This window comes from Coturnix japonica, chromosome 14, assembly GCF_054131305.1.
Source record: "Coturnix japonica strain WE chromosome 14, WE-NBRP24, whole genome shotgun sequence".
In the NCBI taxonomy this organism is placed as follows: domain Eukaryota; kingdom Metazoa; phylum Chordata; class Aves; order Galliformes; family Phasianidae; genus Coturnix; species Coturnix japonica.
Window position 1 is genome coordinate 11,936,040 of NC_140676.1, and position 18,514 is coordinate 11,954,553.

The window sequence follows — 18,514 nt, forward strand, 5'->3', positions numbered from 1 at the left end:
ATTTGTGAATTTCTACTCAGAACAGCCCCATTTTAACAACCCAGACTTGGCAAGAGCAGAAAGTAGTGTGTGTTCTCTGCTCAGGTGCTCAGTTGGGTTACTTTGCACTGAGGGGGAGGCGGAGAGGAAAGAGTGGGGAGAAGGTAAGGAGATGGAAACTTTCTTCCAAGTGGCATAAAACCAGATGTTGCCAGCCTTACTTTAAGGGATATGCAGCTGAACTATGTGAGCAATATGGGAATATCTTATTACAAGAGATGGCAGAATTCAGTTGCTCCGGGCACATTTAGTATTTCCTTAATGCTGCAAATAGTAGAGGCCATATAATCACAAGGGATACAAGAACTCTTACGCCCGTGTGACCAGAAAGAGGAAGGTAGCTGGGGGAGGTACGAAAAGCCCTAGAACTTAATCCTCAAGTGGAAGAAGGTGTGAACAGCCCAAGTCCAGTCTGACAAGATTCAGGAGAGAAGGAGCCAAAACTTACAGCAGAAAAATACTGTAGCAGTTTAACTAAAGTGCCTTAGGAAGCCCACAGATACTTTATCTCTATGGCTTTAATACCTTCAGTGAATTTGATACAATTACTCCGTGTATCCTCCTCAGCTCTGTACCACAAATGTTTGCATAAACTGTAACACTCTCCTGAAAACACACTCTACAGCCTCAAGTATGGTATACTGCAGACATTCTAGGAAAAACATCATTATTCCCATTAACTCTAATGCAATTTATGAAAAGAAACAGCCTTTTGTAACTGCTCATGGTTTTATGATACATTATGAAACCAGGATACAACTCCTGACCACACAGGAAGGGTTTCCCACTGCAGGGCTTCCAGAACACATGCATGAAGCCGCACTATTAGCTGACGCACACTATGCAGTAAGAAAAGTCGCAACTAGAAACAAATACTCAGTATGTATATATATGTATATCGATATATACACACACATACATATATATATATGTTACCATCATCACTGTTAATTAGTGTCTCACATAAAGCTGTTACAAGCTCAGGCAATTAATAAGAAGAGAGAACAGGTTTATAAAGCTCTAAAATAAGCTTCCTTCAGAGAAGCAAGTGGGGGGAAAGAGCTGCAAGTTTTTTCCCTTGAGAGTTCAGCACAAAACCAGCAGATACTCAGTGCAGCCCCAACAAGGGCCAGAGATAGAGGCTGCTCTGCAGCCACAGGGAAATTTCCCAGAAGCTCATTTGTAGCCTGCCTGTATGGTGACATGCTGCAAAATAAGCCTTCCTTATGAGAATGGAAGGCACGGGAGATAGCAGAGCTGCATGCCATGGAAGACTTGCTTTGTTTGGCCACATGAACTCTTACAAGTCAGTTTCTCAGCTATGAAAAGTCTCCATTTCCTGCTACGTTAATAATTCCCCAACGCAATTTTCAAGGGTTGTCTGTCAAACCACTTAACACCAAGGGCTAAACACAGGTTTGAAAGGCTGCTTCTATGGTGGAACAATATCTAGAGAGCAGCACTTCCCAGCCTCCCAGCACAGTGAGCGTGCTTTCTCCCAGCCACAGGAGGTATCTTGGTGCTGACAGCCACCAGGAGCTCTGCGGTTTATTCAGCTTTCTGCCGCCTCTTTGAGTCTTCCAAAAATCCAGTGAGTTCCCAAGGACTCCATTGCTAAACATCACCAGTGCAATGCAGGGAAAGTCACCTTTCAGAGAAGTGATGTTAAAATAGAAGGGGTAATTATTAACCTCAACACATCCCCTTTTCAAAGGATTTGGACATCTCCAGAACTGTGATGACAGTGCAGAACACTTAAAAAGAAATCCATGCATTTCTGAATGCTGGGAGGAACTGCTCAGAAGCAGGATTAACAACCACACTGCAGTAAGAGCTACTACCAAACACTCCCAGTAATTCCTGCATGATTCGGCCCTTACTTCTTAGTTTTACTGAATTAATGCTTCACCTCCCTAGACTAACAGCCCTAAATTTATATAGCCTTCCATTCAGAAACACAAAGAAATGTTAAACTGGAGCTAAGGATTTTCTAAGGAGGAAATGATGAAAACAGCCACCTATGTCTTTTACTCAATTAACATCCTCACATATGCCACGTTGCATTGTCTGGCTTGGATCACATTGATATAGAAGTAAAATGGCTGTAAAAGCATTCCAATTAAATATTTAGAAAGCAGAGCTGCAACAACGTTGCACTGTGTTTGAATTACTGAAGGGATGAGTGTATTGCTCAGCTCACCCAGCAGCTGAGTCTCCTCCATCCTCACCTCTCCCCGCGGGACACAGAGGAGCCAAAACCCAGGGCTGCTGATGCCACCTAGGGGCTCCTTCCCTGCCTGCACCTCTTTAAACCCCGTGGATAATTGAACTTCACGTCTCAAGAGCAAGTTAAGCAATGTTACAGGCCGCACCGGGAACCTCTCCAGACCTGTAGCTGGCGGCGACTTCGGTGTCACAGTGTTGTGGGGTGGTCAAATCTACCCTAAAAACCGAGCTTTGCAGAGGTGTTTCACAAACAGAAATAACTGAGGACTTCACCCCATTTTGACTTCAAACATATTTATGAATTCAGCACTATCTACTCTGAAGATAATTAATCTGATCTCTGCATCTTTACACAGCAAAATTACATTAACAAAGTTCTATTTCTGAATTCTCCAAACATCAATTTACCCAGCTGCCTTGTACTACCTACCCCAGCTCCAGCTAAATACCTGAAGCAAACAAAGGGCCAAGGCCATGGGAAACCAGATTGTGGCAGTGTAAAGATGAAATCACAGCCTGTGCATTCACCTGTAGATGCCACTCTGAGTGCAGCACAATCCATGGAAAGCACAGGCTGCTACTCAACACACTTTATTTTGCCTTTCTGCACCAGAGTGCCCTTATGTCACATAGTGCAAACTGCCAGAGACAAGCTGGGTTTCCTTGAGTTAGATCTGTTTGCTGATCCAACAGAAAATTTATCACTCCATTAATGCAGATCAGCTGCCCCCCAAATCAATTAACTGAACTAGATCTTCCCACAAGCCCAGCATCCAATGGAAGGCAGAAACACAAAGCCACAGGATCAGTCATTCCAACAGGACAGTACCAGTAGTGACAAACTCACCCAAACTACTCATTTGAATTATGTGAACTAGCTCCAACACAAGCAAAACATTTAACACAAGGCAAACCTGTATCTAAATGCGAATATACTCTTACTTCAGATATAAGGTACAGGGACTGTTATCAGATCACAAAAATAGCCAGTGTTCTGTCCACTGTAGATGAACAGAAATACCCAGCTCATGGCCCTAGAAAGTAAATGCAAAAAGCATCCATCAGTTTGTAAATACTGGCTCTCCAGCTCGATCCAAGGCAAACCACTTTTCTTCGCAAAATAAGGAAGCAGGAAAAACAGCAAACTGATAAAACAGGGGAACAAGGCTGAGCTGCAACGCACTGATCTTCCCCGTAACCTAATCTACCCCCTTCCACTTGCTGAAGTGAGTAAGCAAGGCTGCTTTTAAATTAGACACAAAAAGCAGCAGCACTGACTACAGGGCTGAAAAAAGTACACTTCAGCATTTTTGGCTACTGAAGTTTAGTTAAAATTGGGCAGAACTCACGTCCTCAACACTTGTTACTAAAATAAAGCAAGAAAAATGTTTCATACAGGATTAACAGTTATTTAATCCCTTCACCATTCCGCAACTATGACGACTTTATGAGTAGTAAATAAACCAAGCACACAAACAACTGAACAAAGAAGATGAAACTGCAAAGGAAATGCCCAAGTCTCAAACACAGCCCATTGCAATGAGCTGCAAAGTAAGAACTGCTGAGAAATACTGAGCTGGGAGACTCATACCTGGGTCTGAAACGTAAACCCACCAACATCTTTTTTTGCTTCCCGCAGAAACTGAACTGCATGCAAATGCTAAAAAATCCTCCCACAGTTCTATAAGTAACTGGGAAAACGTCACTAGAACGCCGGGTGCCCTATTCCAGTACAGAATAGTCACTTTGCAGTTCCTGTTGTTATTTCAGTTTCTATTTGTATTATCTGTAATTATTTAAAGACACATTTCTGCTACAAGTTACTGTAGTGAACTCTTAGAATTCTAAGAGACAATGAAAATGGTTTCTCACATCTCTCATCCCTGTTTCCTTTAGTGCTGAACTGAATTAAAATCAGTGTCTGCTCCTACACTGAGGCAGGACATTACTCCAAGCATTCAATGTCCTCTGTACATAACATGGGAAGATAACATGACTTCAGAGGAGCTGTGCCCTGCGTTTATTACTAACAATCTGTATGAGACACTGCAGGGTATTCCAAGAGCAGTCTGCAAGGACTGACTGCCTAGAAAAGCCAAAGACAGAAAGCACATCATGATCTCAATCAAACTACACCAGAAAAGACTGCTCAAATAGGGATGTAGTGCAAAGATTGTTCTGCTAAAAGCAGGATGGTTTGTGGCTAAGTGGAAAATTGGCGATCATAAGTTTTTGCATAGTTCAAAAGGAAACTGCTCTAAAAACTACAGACAAGCTGTTGTTGTTTCCAAATTCAGTCTATAGACAGCAGTAAGATCTGCTACAGCATTTTCACCTAACATCAGCAAAAGCCTAATCCAGTTATGAAATTATTACTAAAGGTCAGTATTTCTAATGGGTCTGACCTGGAGATGCCAGAACTCATGAGGTGTCTCTCAAGCCTTTATCCCTCATGGTTCTATGGAAAGATACCCAGTGAAACTAAACGATGACATTCCTCAGCAACACTTAAAAACAACAGAAAATAGGAAACACCCACAGTGCACAAGTGCACTAACGCTCTCTGCACCGTCAGCTTTATAAAGCTCCCATGCAGAGGCACCAGGACATGGGAGCAGAGTGGAGCACCACACTGTGCAGCACAGCACATGCAGCATGCACACCTGCTTCTAGGCATTCTTCTCTACAAAATACGGCTGCAAATGCCTGATAGCAAAGTGCTGTGCTATGCACACTCACAAGAAAAAGGCTGTGGCTTACATTTAATACACACCCCAAAATGTACAGATGTATACAAGGCTATGATAAGTGAACACAGACAAAGCTCAGACAACCCAATATAAAAGCCTCCTCAGAACAGCTCCCTACACTGCCAGACTGCAAACATACATTTTTCTGTGCTGGCACAGGTGCCAGGGCAAGTGTTTTTCTTGTTTATTTCTCATGGCTCCTTTGGACATTTAAACAACTTGTAGCTATTCTAGTTGCTTTTTGTTAACAAACAGGTTTGCTGCTGGCTGCACCGCCTCATTATGCTATTAATTTGGTACCTGGGAAGGTATCTGTTCAGCAGTGCCATACTCAAGCTGTCCTGTGGCACTATCCTGAGAAAGCCCAGGCCTGGACACTGCCAGGTCCCACAGACAAGCCGATACTCTGATGCCCCACTCCAAACCCAACAAGGTCAGTAGCTGCAGGGCTCCCATTGCCTGTTTCGAAGGAGGCCTACCTCTGTGCCTTAGGACACAGCCAGCTTTCACACCACCGCTTTGCTGCCTGGGGCCTGGAACATGCCCAACTGCAGCAGTGCCAGGGCTGGCCAGCCCACCACAGACACACACCAGGAGGAAGCATTCCTCACTCACCTCTGCTTACCAGCTTCCAAACAGTGCAAGCACAGAAACAGCCTGGTAGCCACAAGTGAAGTCTCAAGTAGTCAGAAGTCCCTTGCCTACCGCTAACGTAAGTTCACAGAACACCAGAGCTGTACATCCTGTAAGTTTCCCATCCTCTGTTTCTTGGGAGGAAAAAAAAGTCCTATTATTTAACTCCAAAACTAAGATCTTCAGAAGAGTTACAAACACATCCTGCTCTGCATCTCAAGGGTTTGGTTTGCAAAGTTTGAGTTCTCTTAGCCTGCAGCCCAGGTGAACTTTAGTTTACTTGCAGATTCAAGGGCTTGTCTAAACCTGTAAGCTGTGTTTGATTAAAATTGAAGCTGCACAAAAGTTAATTAAGCCATTTAAGTTCATACCTGCATGCATCTATTTCAGTTTGTACCTACAAAGCTCAGTTCGAGCAGCTGCACTTGCTCATAGTTGGTAGTCAAACTGTGTCAAATGAGCACACCAGGCAAGCCTGCAGTGCACAAGCAGCTGTTCCAAGGCAGGCACACATCCACCACGTCTGAGCAGCTCCACAGCAAACACAGCAGCCAGCTCCAGCAGCAGTACCACCAGCATCCCTCATTAACTCACCTGCACTCCACCCACTGCCTTCACTGCTAGCCTACCCCTGCAACTGTCATCAGTGATCAAGCACGTTTTCAGATTCTCTCTTCCACCAACACCTCTAACTTCAGATTGAGTATTACTGACAGTAGGCATCTCACCAGTACTTAACTTCCCATGCTGGGGCTCTACGCTGCTCCCCAGACAGATGACCAACAGTTGGAGCTCTGCAGGCAGACTGCACAGCACTTGGCTCTGCCACACCATCCTGCTCCTCTGAGTGACCTCAGATAGACATAAGAACATAAAACTCAGCTGCTTACTTCTACACTAACTTCCCAGCTTTGCTAGCTAGCAGTTTCCCCATAACCACTTTGATATCTCTTTTCCAAGTTCTCACTCTGTTTTCATTTAAAAACAAAGCAGAGGGCATGTAACCTGTGCTTGTATGAAGTACTGAAACCACAGCCTGCAGGTCAGACAGGTAGAACATGTACATGGATTCATTGTTCAATGTGTCCATTCTAAATATCCTCCAGGTATGCAAAGCTATACCATGACTTACCTAAAACAGACCAGAAAAACAGCATTGATTTTCTGAATTCCTTGAAAATTACACTGCCAGAAAATTAAGTGCATGCAGACAGAAAGCAAGTTACTAAAGCAGTGTTACCTGAGATAATGGCACTGTGAAAATTCACCTGCAGGCTGCAGCATGCAACTGGCAAACACCTGTCAGCATCTGATCAACTGCTGAACTGCACTTGTCACATTGGTGTTCTCCTGAGTTCCTGCTTTATGGATCCCTCCAGATAGAGGGACACTGCCACCAGTACTGCAGAACTGGCTGCTCTGGATTATCATTCCTGTGAACCACATGTAAACATGTTTAAACATGTGCAAACATGCCAGCAGGAGAGCGGATGTCTGCATTCAAGGAATGAAAATCTATTTTCCTCATTATTAGCACAACTTGCAGAGTGAAACATGCAAGTAGCTCCAAAAGTAATGCCTTCTGTTTATTTCCATGGAAACTACAACAAAGATCACAATAACACTGTTTGATAGAGCAAATTCTCAGTGACAAACACTCTTTTTCAACATACTCACCACCATTAGCCATGCATTTTCACCAGCAATGAACGAGAACCTGTATGCCACAAAGTCTGCCCCAGAGGAGGTGACCCACTGTCACTGTCACCACTGCTGAAACACACCACCCACTGCTCACATCCACTGGTTGGCCTCCACCAACATCACTGAATGTCCATCGGTGCTATTTTTTCTGCAAGGAAGAATTTCAATTCCACCCCTTTGCTTCATCCGCACTTCCACATCAGACACCATTCTGTCAGACTGCCCCTCAGCTGCCATCTATTGCATGAGAAAATGGAATGGAATGTTGGTGGGAAGGTTCAACCTCTACTGCCACACCACCATCTACCTCTTGACATCGTGGGCCAATGTAATAAAATAGGAAGCATTACCTTCTGTGTCGCCATTGTATATGCTGCTTTTCCACTCCTTTACTGTGTAGCTGAATTAACCAAGCCAAACTCATCTAAGATTGATGAATTTAGGAAGGAGTGTGTCTTCCAGAAGAATGCAATGTACTTGAGCTTTGTCTTGCTCCTACGTTGAGCCAAATTTGCCAAAAAACTACTGGTATTTGAAGTACTCGCTAACTAAGAACTCTGAAGAAAAATCACTGTAAGTGACAAAAACACACAGTAAATGCAAACATCTGGAGCTACTAGTAGGCAACATCCAAGCAAATATGGAGGTCTCTAAGCACTGTCAGAAACAGGGCTTCCTCACACTCAAGCAATTGAACCTTAGTGTTTACTTTCATTACGTGTTTCACCAACTTCAACAAGACTCATAACCACAGTGGCACAGGTACCTCATTCTCCCAATCCTTCCAACAGAAGCAAGCTTCAGGCATGAAAAAGATGCAGCCATAGGGACATGTGCAAGGAAAGCTGCGTAAGGGCAGCTTAACCTGCTTGGATCTAAACACACAAAAATGTTTTTCCATTTTTATTCTCAGTGCTGTCAACAATTTTTTTTTTGCCTTTATTAATTAAAATATAGTTACCATATCTTTGGGGTCAGAATTCAGTATTTTTTGCATGAGGGAATGACAATTTACAATATATTTTTACCTGAAATTTCACAGACTTTTTGCTCAATGTAACACAGAAATCAACATTTCCAAATTAACGTGAAAATATTTTTTGTGCCTTCAGCACATTTATTGATCACATTTGGTTGTTTTTTTTTTCATTTGACCCAGTAAATTAACTCTAGTTGTTGAATTCAATTAATGGTTTCTGTTCAAAATATCCCCTTTCACATTCTTAGAACTATTTGTGATAACCTCACTTCACTCATCCGTGGAATGGTTTCCTCTCAGCTGCCAATTCATTTCTCAACTTTTGATAAGTTAATCATTGAACTGTACTGCTGGAGTCAGGCACAGGAAATGTCATTGTGCAGCAGGCTCCTGGAGCCAACAGCTGGCTTAGTTCTTCTGCAAGCCGTGGTTTCAGGTGTGCAACTAGTATCTACTGTCAGCAAGCAATCTGACTGTCTTTTAAATATCAATTTATGTACTTAGTTTACATGACCACTAATAGCAACACAACTTCTTACTTAAAATACACATAAAAAACCAATGAAAATAGGCAAACTTTTAATGTATCTTTTAGAAAAGAAGTACCATACCTCTTCTGAGCTTGGATAAAAAGTTCCTAGGCCACAGTCTTTGACTCCTGCAAGAGTTTCAAAAGATTTTTTTGTTTTTGTTTCAGACAGTCTCATCATAGTAGAAAGAGCTGTGGGTTTTGTGCAAGGTAAGAAAGAAGAGTCACAGGCATCTAATCTGCAGCTACAGACAACAAGCCAGCCCCAGGATCACCGAGTGGTTGCTTATCTTTCACGGAGAAGCACTGCTGGAAGTATGAAACACCCAAACCCAAATAGTGTGGGAGATTGCAGCTGCAGGCAGACGATGCCGTGTTTGTACCAACACAGGCTGCTTCAGAAAGGGACCTAACCCATAATAGGGCTGCCTCTAACAGTACAGCACAGACAGCAAGAGGCACTGAGGCCTGCACTCTGTACCTGGGGAACTACAGCCTGCACACTGACAGTATGGATGGAAAAACAGTGCTGTGTGATGTCCTTCGTGTAGAAACCTCAAGTGCCAAATTCTGACAGGCTCCATGCATCTAACAGGCTATGCCTGTAGCAGCCATCCAGCACCACTGTGCCCTTCTCCCCAGGCCTAAAGAGCATCCAAGCCACTTCAGTACTTTCCTCCACGCAATTAACAAGAATAACATGTGCCTCTGGAGGAGGAGGCTGTCACTGTTTTTCAAAACAGGACCTGAAATTCCATCCATAAAAATATTAAGTAAATGTCACAATTTTTTCAACTTCTAGATTTTCAAATAGTTACAGTTTCAGGCACTGAACAGCTAGGATTTGAGTCTGTGTTTTAATGTACTCACATTTCTGGATAAGAACGAAAACAAGCAGGAGTAACAAGGACTATTCAAAGTATTTTCAGGTGTCTTCCAAACAGGGGCAAGAAACAGCTGAGGGAAATGCAGGAAAAGAAATTTGCCCATCCTACAACCTACACACCTCAGCCACAACCTAATTCTTGTTTGACTTCAAGATGCTCTTAAGGCAGACACTTCCAGGCAATCTCATATTAAGAACAGAGCCCCAATAGATTGTCCGTATTGCTGACAGCTTGAAAAAATGCACTCCTTCAGAGGCAACCAAAATAATGAACTGTAATTCCTCCCGCCTGGTACAATCCAACTTTTCCGATGGCAAAAGTCCCAACAACCTTTTAATGGCATTTAGGAATTTTTGATGAAGAAATATGGACTGTCTCCATACCTGTGAGTCTATCCATCAAACAAGAGAGCCACAAATTACAGACTTTGACATTTGACCCAAATTTCCTCTAAGGGAAGATACAAAGAAGCCCCAATAAGTGAGTTCTCCCCAGTAACTTGATTCTCTTCTCAGACTTGAAGTAGCTGGCATACACAAAACCACACCATCCACACTCAGCTCCAGGGAAATGCCATGCAGGAGCTGCCATTCTGGAGCAGTAAAGGTATGCCTCCAGAAACGTGCACCCTTAGGCACAGCCCTCATTTCCACAACAGCCACACATTTTGTCATGTACTATGTTTACAGGCTGCCAGTAGAAAAAGGCAGAAACTCCTGCAGCGGCAGTAACATTCTAGGGCAAGATAAAAACGCGACAAGTTGCCACCTTTTCAATCCCTTGATGGTATCCACCATGTTGATTTCCGCCTACCCAGAGGCCAAACAGCAGTAGAACCCTAGCAGAACCCCGAGCACACACCACAGTGGGACTCCATGGGCACCCAGCAGCTCAGCAGGGAGAAGTGAGGCAACCACTGGGCCCAACAAGCTGGGTATGGACTTTAGCTCCTAGGCTGAGTTAAACTAAAGCCAAAATGAAACACCCTCTACCTTGAGCTATATCAAAATAACAATAAATATTAAGTGATTTAACTATTTTGTTTAAGAGGGTGATTAAAGTGGCAGACACACTCCACAGAAGAGCTCATGTTAATGTATCTACAGTCCACTTTGAGCTCTTCTACAGCATCCAGCCTGTATGTAGTATCCAGCAAACCCAGCAGCCATGAATGATGTGTGTTCATATATTAGAAGGTAGTAGCATGAAATGCAAAAATATATACATTTATACAAAAGGAAGAACTAGCTTACATTTTATCTCATTCACAAGAAAGTTCTTTGGGTAGATTTTTATATATAATCTCAGCTATTAGGGATTGTTTAGTTTCCTACATGATTTGGAAATTTATTCATATTTAGGATCGGGAAAGGGAAAAAAAAAATAAAGATTTAAAGCAGCACGGCCAATTCCTGTCCTCACATGTCCCTACAGCACTGACAGCATGTTATACTCACAGCATGGAGAACAGACTTAAAACTACCCCTCTCAAAGCGATCACTTCAGGGCAGGAAGACTTGTGAGAAATATACTCAGGGCCACACGGAGCTTCCAGTATCATTAACAAGCCTTATTGGAGAGACAAGCACAACAACAGCCCCCTCCACCGCTAAGTAACAAAACTCCACCTAACATCACACATTACACAGCAAACAAGATTTTGGTATTCTGAAACTGATAAATAACCCACACTTTCGTTTTGCTTTTGTCTCTGTTCTTAAACACTGCAAATAGTTTGTGTACCCAAAGTTCAACCCTCCTGGTTGAAAAACTGGGCGGTTCACCAGGAGTGATTCCAACTGATGACAAAAGGAGAGCTCGGAATGCCTGCACCCAGCTCAGTGCCCTCCACCTGACTTCTCAGTCACCACTATGGACCATCCCCATCGACCCTGAATGCAACAAAACAGAGCCTCCCTGCCATTGCACTGATACAATGTCACTGCATTGACCACAAGCAATTAAAAACAAGCAACAAGAAAAACAGCCATGAAGATCTGGATGTTTTTCCACTGTCTAAATGATTAAATATGCAAAAACAGAAAACACTTGGCAGCTTACCCAAAGCTTGTTGATGGCACAGCAGCCGATAACGAGCATCCTACTTGATGACAGATAATCCTTTTTCCATTAAATCAAGAAAGCATTAGAACTGGAATACTGGCTAACCCCACTGAAAACAAAACAAAACCTCAAAATTCCCACTGATCTGAGGGAACACAACAAAACATTCCAACCATTTCAGAACTTCTAGATGTATTTAGGGGATTTTTTCTCACAGGCCTGAAACTACCAATTAGTGCTGGCCTTCTGCTTGGGCACTTTCTGGATGACAGATTATTTCATTTTTATCTATTCAATTTACCTCTTAAATCACCCAACAATAGCTTTTCAAATAGGCAGTCCAGCACTCTATCCAGACTGCTCTAGAGGCAAGTTAGAGAGCTACAGCCATCTCCCTGACTTCGCAACTTAAAAAATAAGGGGTTTCTCATTTATATATGAAGCTTTGTAATATTAGACATTAGAAAGGTTTGAACCAAAAATCCAAATTTGGATCCCGATCTGGATTTTGCAGCCCTGGCCCTTCTCCAAATACTTCTGTCGAGTGAAGTAACAAGAGAAGGCAAATGGGAGCTGTATAAAAACATGAAGCTCAAACCCTGCTCTGCACACCCCAACAAAACAGTCCCACGTCATTTTAATCGGTGCTTCAGTGTCAATCTGAACACCCAAACCTGACCAATACTATCACCTAAGCCAGTTACACGTTCTGGGTTGTTGTTTTTCTTTTTTCCAGCATCCAGAATATTTTAGGAGGTGGTTCCAAGTGTTCTTTTCAGACAGAGATATGGACTCCTACTTGTCAATGGTATATGCGAATTCAAGACAAACAGAATTGCTCCAAACTGCACACAACACGCCTACAGGGGTCTGAGGTGACAACCCCACCACTCTGTGATGGTTAAGAGCTCATCAGAGATGCCACCCTGAACCAGTGTCACACTGTCTGACTGGTTTTGATGAGAACTCCAGTGGAGCAAAGTGGAATGTAGCATGTAAGCAGCAAGGAATTGTGTATGTATGATGCTTTGAAGTCAGCAATTTAATGCACTCCTATGCATTTTAAATGAAAAGCAGGAAAAGTTAGACAAGTATTTTATTGTTTGAATACTGTTTTTCTCCAAACATACTTCATTTGATCCTGTTGTTTCAAGAAACAAAGAAAAACAAAACCCTCAAACAGGAGTGAGAAATTCACTCTTCCTAAAAGCAGATTTACAAAGATCTTCTTTCTGCAAAGCTATCCACCCGACTCAAGCCAGGATATTCAATAAAACTTCAGCTCCATTCTCAAAAGGTTATATAAAGGTCAACGTTCATTTTATTCAGGTTTATTTTCTATCCTTGTAAAAATGCCTGCAGACCAAATTGGCTCCCACACCTGCTGACCCAGAAACTCCACCACCACTGTGCCGGGTTGGGAAAGTTGCTTCTCCTCCCACACTGAGCTGGCATTGCTCCAGCAGGCCACGCAGGAAGGACTTCCAGATAGGAAGGGGTGCGTGAGACCAACTGCTCTTTGAAGGCTCTGCAGTGAGGAGCTCTTCCAGGGAAGCTCCCCCCCTGAGTAGTATAGTTTCCTTCATATGGGAAGGTATGGTGAGAGATAAAGGGCATACCTAGATCTGCTCGAGGGAACAACCCATGGGCAGGATGGAGCAGCCACGCTCTGTGAAAAGAAAAACTGGCAAATGGTGAAGCATTTATGTAGTCCAATTCTAGAGATCTGTACCACAGATGGTTACATCCTGGCACTGTTTAGAATTTGTTTACTGCCAAAGAGAAATAGGAATGTAAGGCAATCAGACAAATGGTTTTATGGCAATACCTACCCCTCTCATCTTAAAAGTGCATTTTTCTCTACAACTGCAACAAGTGAGCTACCCTGACCACTCCGTGTAGAACAGATGGAGTCAAATGAAACCAACTCTGCTTTCTGTCCCTATGTATTTGAGAAAGAAAGAGTGTGAAGGAGAATGACATGCTGCTAAATGCCTTACACAGAGAAGGCCAGCCCTCCGCACCCCAGAATCAATGAAATATGGTCCACATGTGAATCCTTTTCCTATGCATTTGACTGCTTATATGCTACGTTGGGAAATACATACAGAACAGGCAAGCATTATGATCATCCACAGACAGGAGAACCACAGAGCCAGAGAACAGTGGGTACGTGACAAGCAATATTTATGGTTTTAAAGCAGCTCTTAGCTGAGAGGCTCAAAGTACTTCTTCAAAGGGGCTAAATACACCTCTACCATTACTTGGACTTACTGAATTAAGTGTAGCCTATGTGTCTGTCAACAATTTTGAGCTCTTCCTCACAATCATTAGTAATCTTCTATTCAATATTTTTTTAATTAAAGAATTACAGAAGCTTTATTTCCTACCTCCAGCAATGAATTAGCCAGGAGGAAGGAGGGGTTGGTCATTGGTGCACTTTAGGCTGGAGGCACAGAATAACTAGAAAGAGCCTGGAATCAGTTATGGGAACTGAAATTCTCCAACTCAATTTCAGCAGACAGTTTAACAAAAAATAGAGGCTTTGTATTTTTAGTTTTTGCTGTTATTTGCTGCCATCTAACCATATAAATAAGCAGCAATTCCTATTATGAAAAATCTCAATAGCATTTCCTAAATTGTGGAGTATTTGCCAACAGTCTGAGTGACAACCTACCTTTGGTGACAACGACTAACAAGGAGTGAAAGATGAACTTGCAAGAGCCCAAATGATGCAAGTCATGACCAAGAATGGAGCTTTCCAAAAACTAGAAAATACGGTATTGCAGTCAGCTAATCTGGTCTTCTAGTGCAATGCAACAAGCTCAGAACTCACAAGAGCACAATTCACCTCCCAGTCCTACTTCAGCGTGAGATGAACTAGGCCTAGGACACACAAATTTGGCACTATGTGGGCCAGCCCATGAGGCTTTTAGAGTATAACTTCTAGCTAGAAAAGTGATTTGAGGACACAAGTTATAAATCTGAAGCCTACACCCACATCCAGTTCAAAGGACTGCAAAAGCAATGCTTTGTGTTTGCGATTCTGCGCTGCCCAGCCCTCAGCACAGCTTACAGATGAGATACTGGGGGAGGGGGAGAGAAATTAATCTCAGGCAGAGTTACTATGCTCCAACCACAACAGATGCCTATAGGACAAAAAGAGCTGAGATCCAGGTTAGGTGAAAGAAGCTGTGGCCAACCCATGCACAGATGCAAGTACCAGATTACCATTAGCAGCAGTAAACAAGTCCTCATTTAAGATCCATTACCACTTATTCACCACAATGAAGAAAACAAACTCCCCCATTTCTCCAACATGTGTGGCTATGGACTGGACTTCAAATTAATGCAGTGAGCAAAGGGGTGATATCACCTAAAACCGTTGGGTTTATTTTGCTCCTCCCAGCAGGCACAGAGAACCTCAGCCAACACCTCTCTTCCCCAGTGACCTCCATACCTCAGTCCTTGTGCCACACTCCGTTGCATATATATGTTACCAGCTGCCTCTGGCTACAGATATTCTTTGCTAACTTCATGTTCAGCCTTTGCCAGCATACGTCTGGGTACAGAAATACCATCAAACAAAATCACGTGTTTGTAAATACAGTCCCCTCACCCAATAAAATAACTGAAGCCCCATTAGTCTATATGCTCAGACAGCTGACTGAGGAGGTTTCCTGCCTCAGGCTCCAACGTCTGGACAAAAAGCTATTAATAAATATAAACGCTTTAATGAATCTAAAGGGAAATAAACAAGGCAGATTAGGGTCCAGTGTTCAGCAAAGAAAGACAAGGGCAATTCACCAACCTGCCCCAACTGACATTAATCAGCCGTCTGGGCTCTGCGAAGACGTATTCTTCTGTCTAGACTCCTAATCCGTCAATGGGAAAAGACATCTAATATTATTTCTGTCCTTTCCATCGACACCGTAAGAACACGTCTGACTGCCTGGACAAGTCACACACAACGCGAAACAAAATCAGACATGACTTTGTTGGATGTGTTCGCGTGGGGCAGGTAGGAAAAGCACAGCCAGACAGCGCTGAACTTCATTTCAGTTTGGCTGCAGTAATTAACGAGCCGCAGCTACCTGCCGTACCTGGCCTGCTGTACATACGTGGTGCTGTAATGTGGAAAAATGCTTCCCCATCCGCTTTTAAGCACAGCTAAGAAAACCTTCCTCTCCCCCTCCCCAGACCGCACTACTGGTCACTTAATATAGTAACAAAAACAAAGCAGAACCCAGACTGGACTCCTAGTTAAGCACACTGTCAGGTCTTCAGTCCATACGCTGACTGTGCCTTTTATTTTAACCATAAGGATTTAAACTATTGTTTGATTTTAAGGGACTTTACAATTCCTCGAGCTACTTTTGTCAAACTACATTTTAATTTCATAAACAGAATAAATTAAGGCTGTGTGGAAATGCTGAACAACTCATTGTCCCTCTTGAGGCCCACATCACATACTATATTTATATTTGTCTGCATGGTGGAAGGACAAGCACAGACTTGTTTGTGATCTTCAAGTCCAGCACTAGAGTAGCTGCTATATTCTGCTACGCTATTTTCCTCGTCAACACTTTCTGGACACTAAAATCTTTTCCAAAAAAAAAAAAAATAATTAAAAACAACTAAAAATATCTGTGCACTGCACACAAACGTGTAGGAGAAAAGAGGCAAAAAAAAAAAAAAAAAGAACAAAAAAGTACAACAATACAGAAGGGTGCTTATCTAGGTGCGCTAAATCCTCGAGGAAGGAAATGAGGACTTGGCCATGCCAACTGGGCAGCACACACAGCTGGCAGGGCAGGGAGAGGGGAGGAAGAGGAGGGAAAGCAGAAAAGAGGAAGCTCTCTGCTGCACGTTGCACCCAGCTATGTTAGCAACACAGCACTGCCATTTTCACAAGCCTCCCACACTCGTGCACTGCTTGCTCCTCATCAGCACATGGCAGCTACTGACCAGGACAACACACTCCACACTGCAGTGCAGAAAGGGCAGCTTTCTGCTCCGAGCACAGCGGGCACGATGCCCTGCCTCTGCTCAAAGCAAATGCAGCCACACTGAGGAGAGAATTCACATGGGACTCAAGCTCCGAATGAAGGCTGTCTGACAGTAATACAATACAGGGAAACACACAGAAATCCTAGAAGTCATGAAGGATGTGAAAACATTTAGAAAAAAAGAAAGGTTTTATTACAGAAATGACCTGATCTTAAATAGTGCATTTCTGCACACAACACACACGGAGCTGACGCTGTCTGGAAGAGGCAGAGAAGTGCCAGCACCGTGCAGGGCTGCCAGGTAGTCAGGGAGGAAAGGTCACCCTCCCGCAGGGAATGACTGCAAAGCACCCAGGAGACCGGGCTGCAAGGTGCTGGCACCGCACACCCAGCAGGACCCTCACACAGACAGTGCTCTGCATTCCTCTGTGCCCAACGCAGACAAGCTATTCATTGAGTGTACCTGAATCCACAAAGCAAACCGCATTTTAAATGCTAACGTATACTCTCTTTTTTTTTTTTTTTCTTGAAAAGAAAACCCAGAATAAAACAGGAGGTTTTGTTAAGTAGCCATTTTGTCTTCAACTTGGACATGATACCTAATCTGAATGCAACGTAACATGCTCCTGAGGCTCTCCTCCAAACAGCACGTTCATGGAGAGAGGAGAAAATCCAGAAAGGATGTCACAAAACAGCCTAATAAATTAGGACAGCGTGAAGATGTAATGATCCAAACAGACAGGAAATTCTGCAGCTCCGATCCCTTCTCTAGGTCACGCTGCAGAACAAAAACAACCACCAAAACAAAAGGTAGCGAGAGCTGGTTAACAACGGTGAATTATTATTTACCATTTCAATTCTCAAAAGAGCCAAACAAAAGATGCAATTTCAATGTGCATCCAGACTTACGGTGTGGATGTGTATGCAAATACAGCAAAATAACACACCCAAAAAATGATATTTGGACTCGTTATCTTTCACAGCCACACAAATTCAGAACAAAAAGCTGAACACGGTACGAAGCAACGTACTGCATCAATGTGTTTTAGTAGGATGAATCCATGTACGGAAACATACATAAAGCATCACCCAGGAGTAGCAGCCGATATTTCCTATTCTCCACTTCCTGATCCTACATCACTCCCTTCAGCCAGAAGCAGCCTTTAAAAACACAGAGATGTAAATACTGCAGGTGGTGCCTCCTGCAGCTGGGGGCGGGGAGGGCTCTCCAGAATACCTGATTTGCACAGCAAGAAGAACTCAATTCATCGCTACCCCCAGACACACAGAACTCAGTAACGTTTTTACTATAAATTCTGATTGAATTTAAAGAGGAAAAAAAAAATAAAGGAAAAAAAAAAAGGAACACGGATTCCTGGGCAGCTACTTGCAAACCATCACAAGTTTGAGCCAGAGCTGCATTGCACGCCTGCCTGGGAACGGGAACAACGGGGGTTTGTGGGAAGGCTGCGAAACGCACCGTATGCAGCGCTCTGAGCTACATCATCGCCGCGCTGGGAGCCGCTCTCAGCCAGGAAGCGGCCGTAGCCCGTGGCGCACGCCGTCTGGTTACAAAGCCTCCAGCAGGTGAGAGGAGACCCGGCAGGTTAAACAGCGCCCAGAGCAGTTGCCGTCACCGCGGGACACGGACGCGCTGACCGAGCCCCGTTACTCCGTGAAGCCGACACACCGAC

At 43.4% G+C, this 18,514-nt stretch overlaps 1 protein-coding gene across 3 annotated transcripts in view; it reads right to left on the reverse strand.

The window, feature by feature from the left end:
- The window catches only part of RFX7 (regulatory factor X7), a 75,056-nt gene that overhangs the window by 30,797 nt on the left and 25,745 nt on the right, over window positions 1-18,514 (reverse strand). The window lies entirely within an intron of this gene.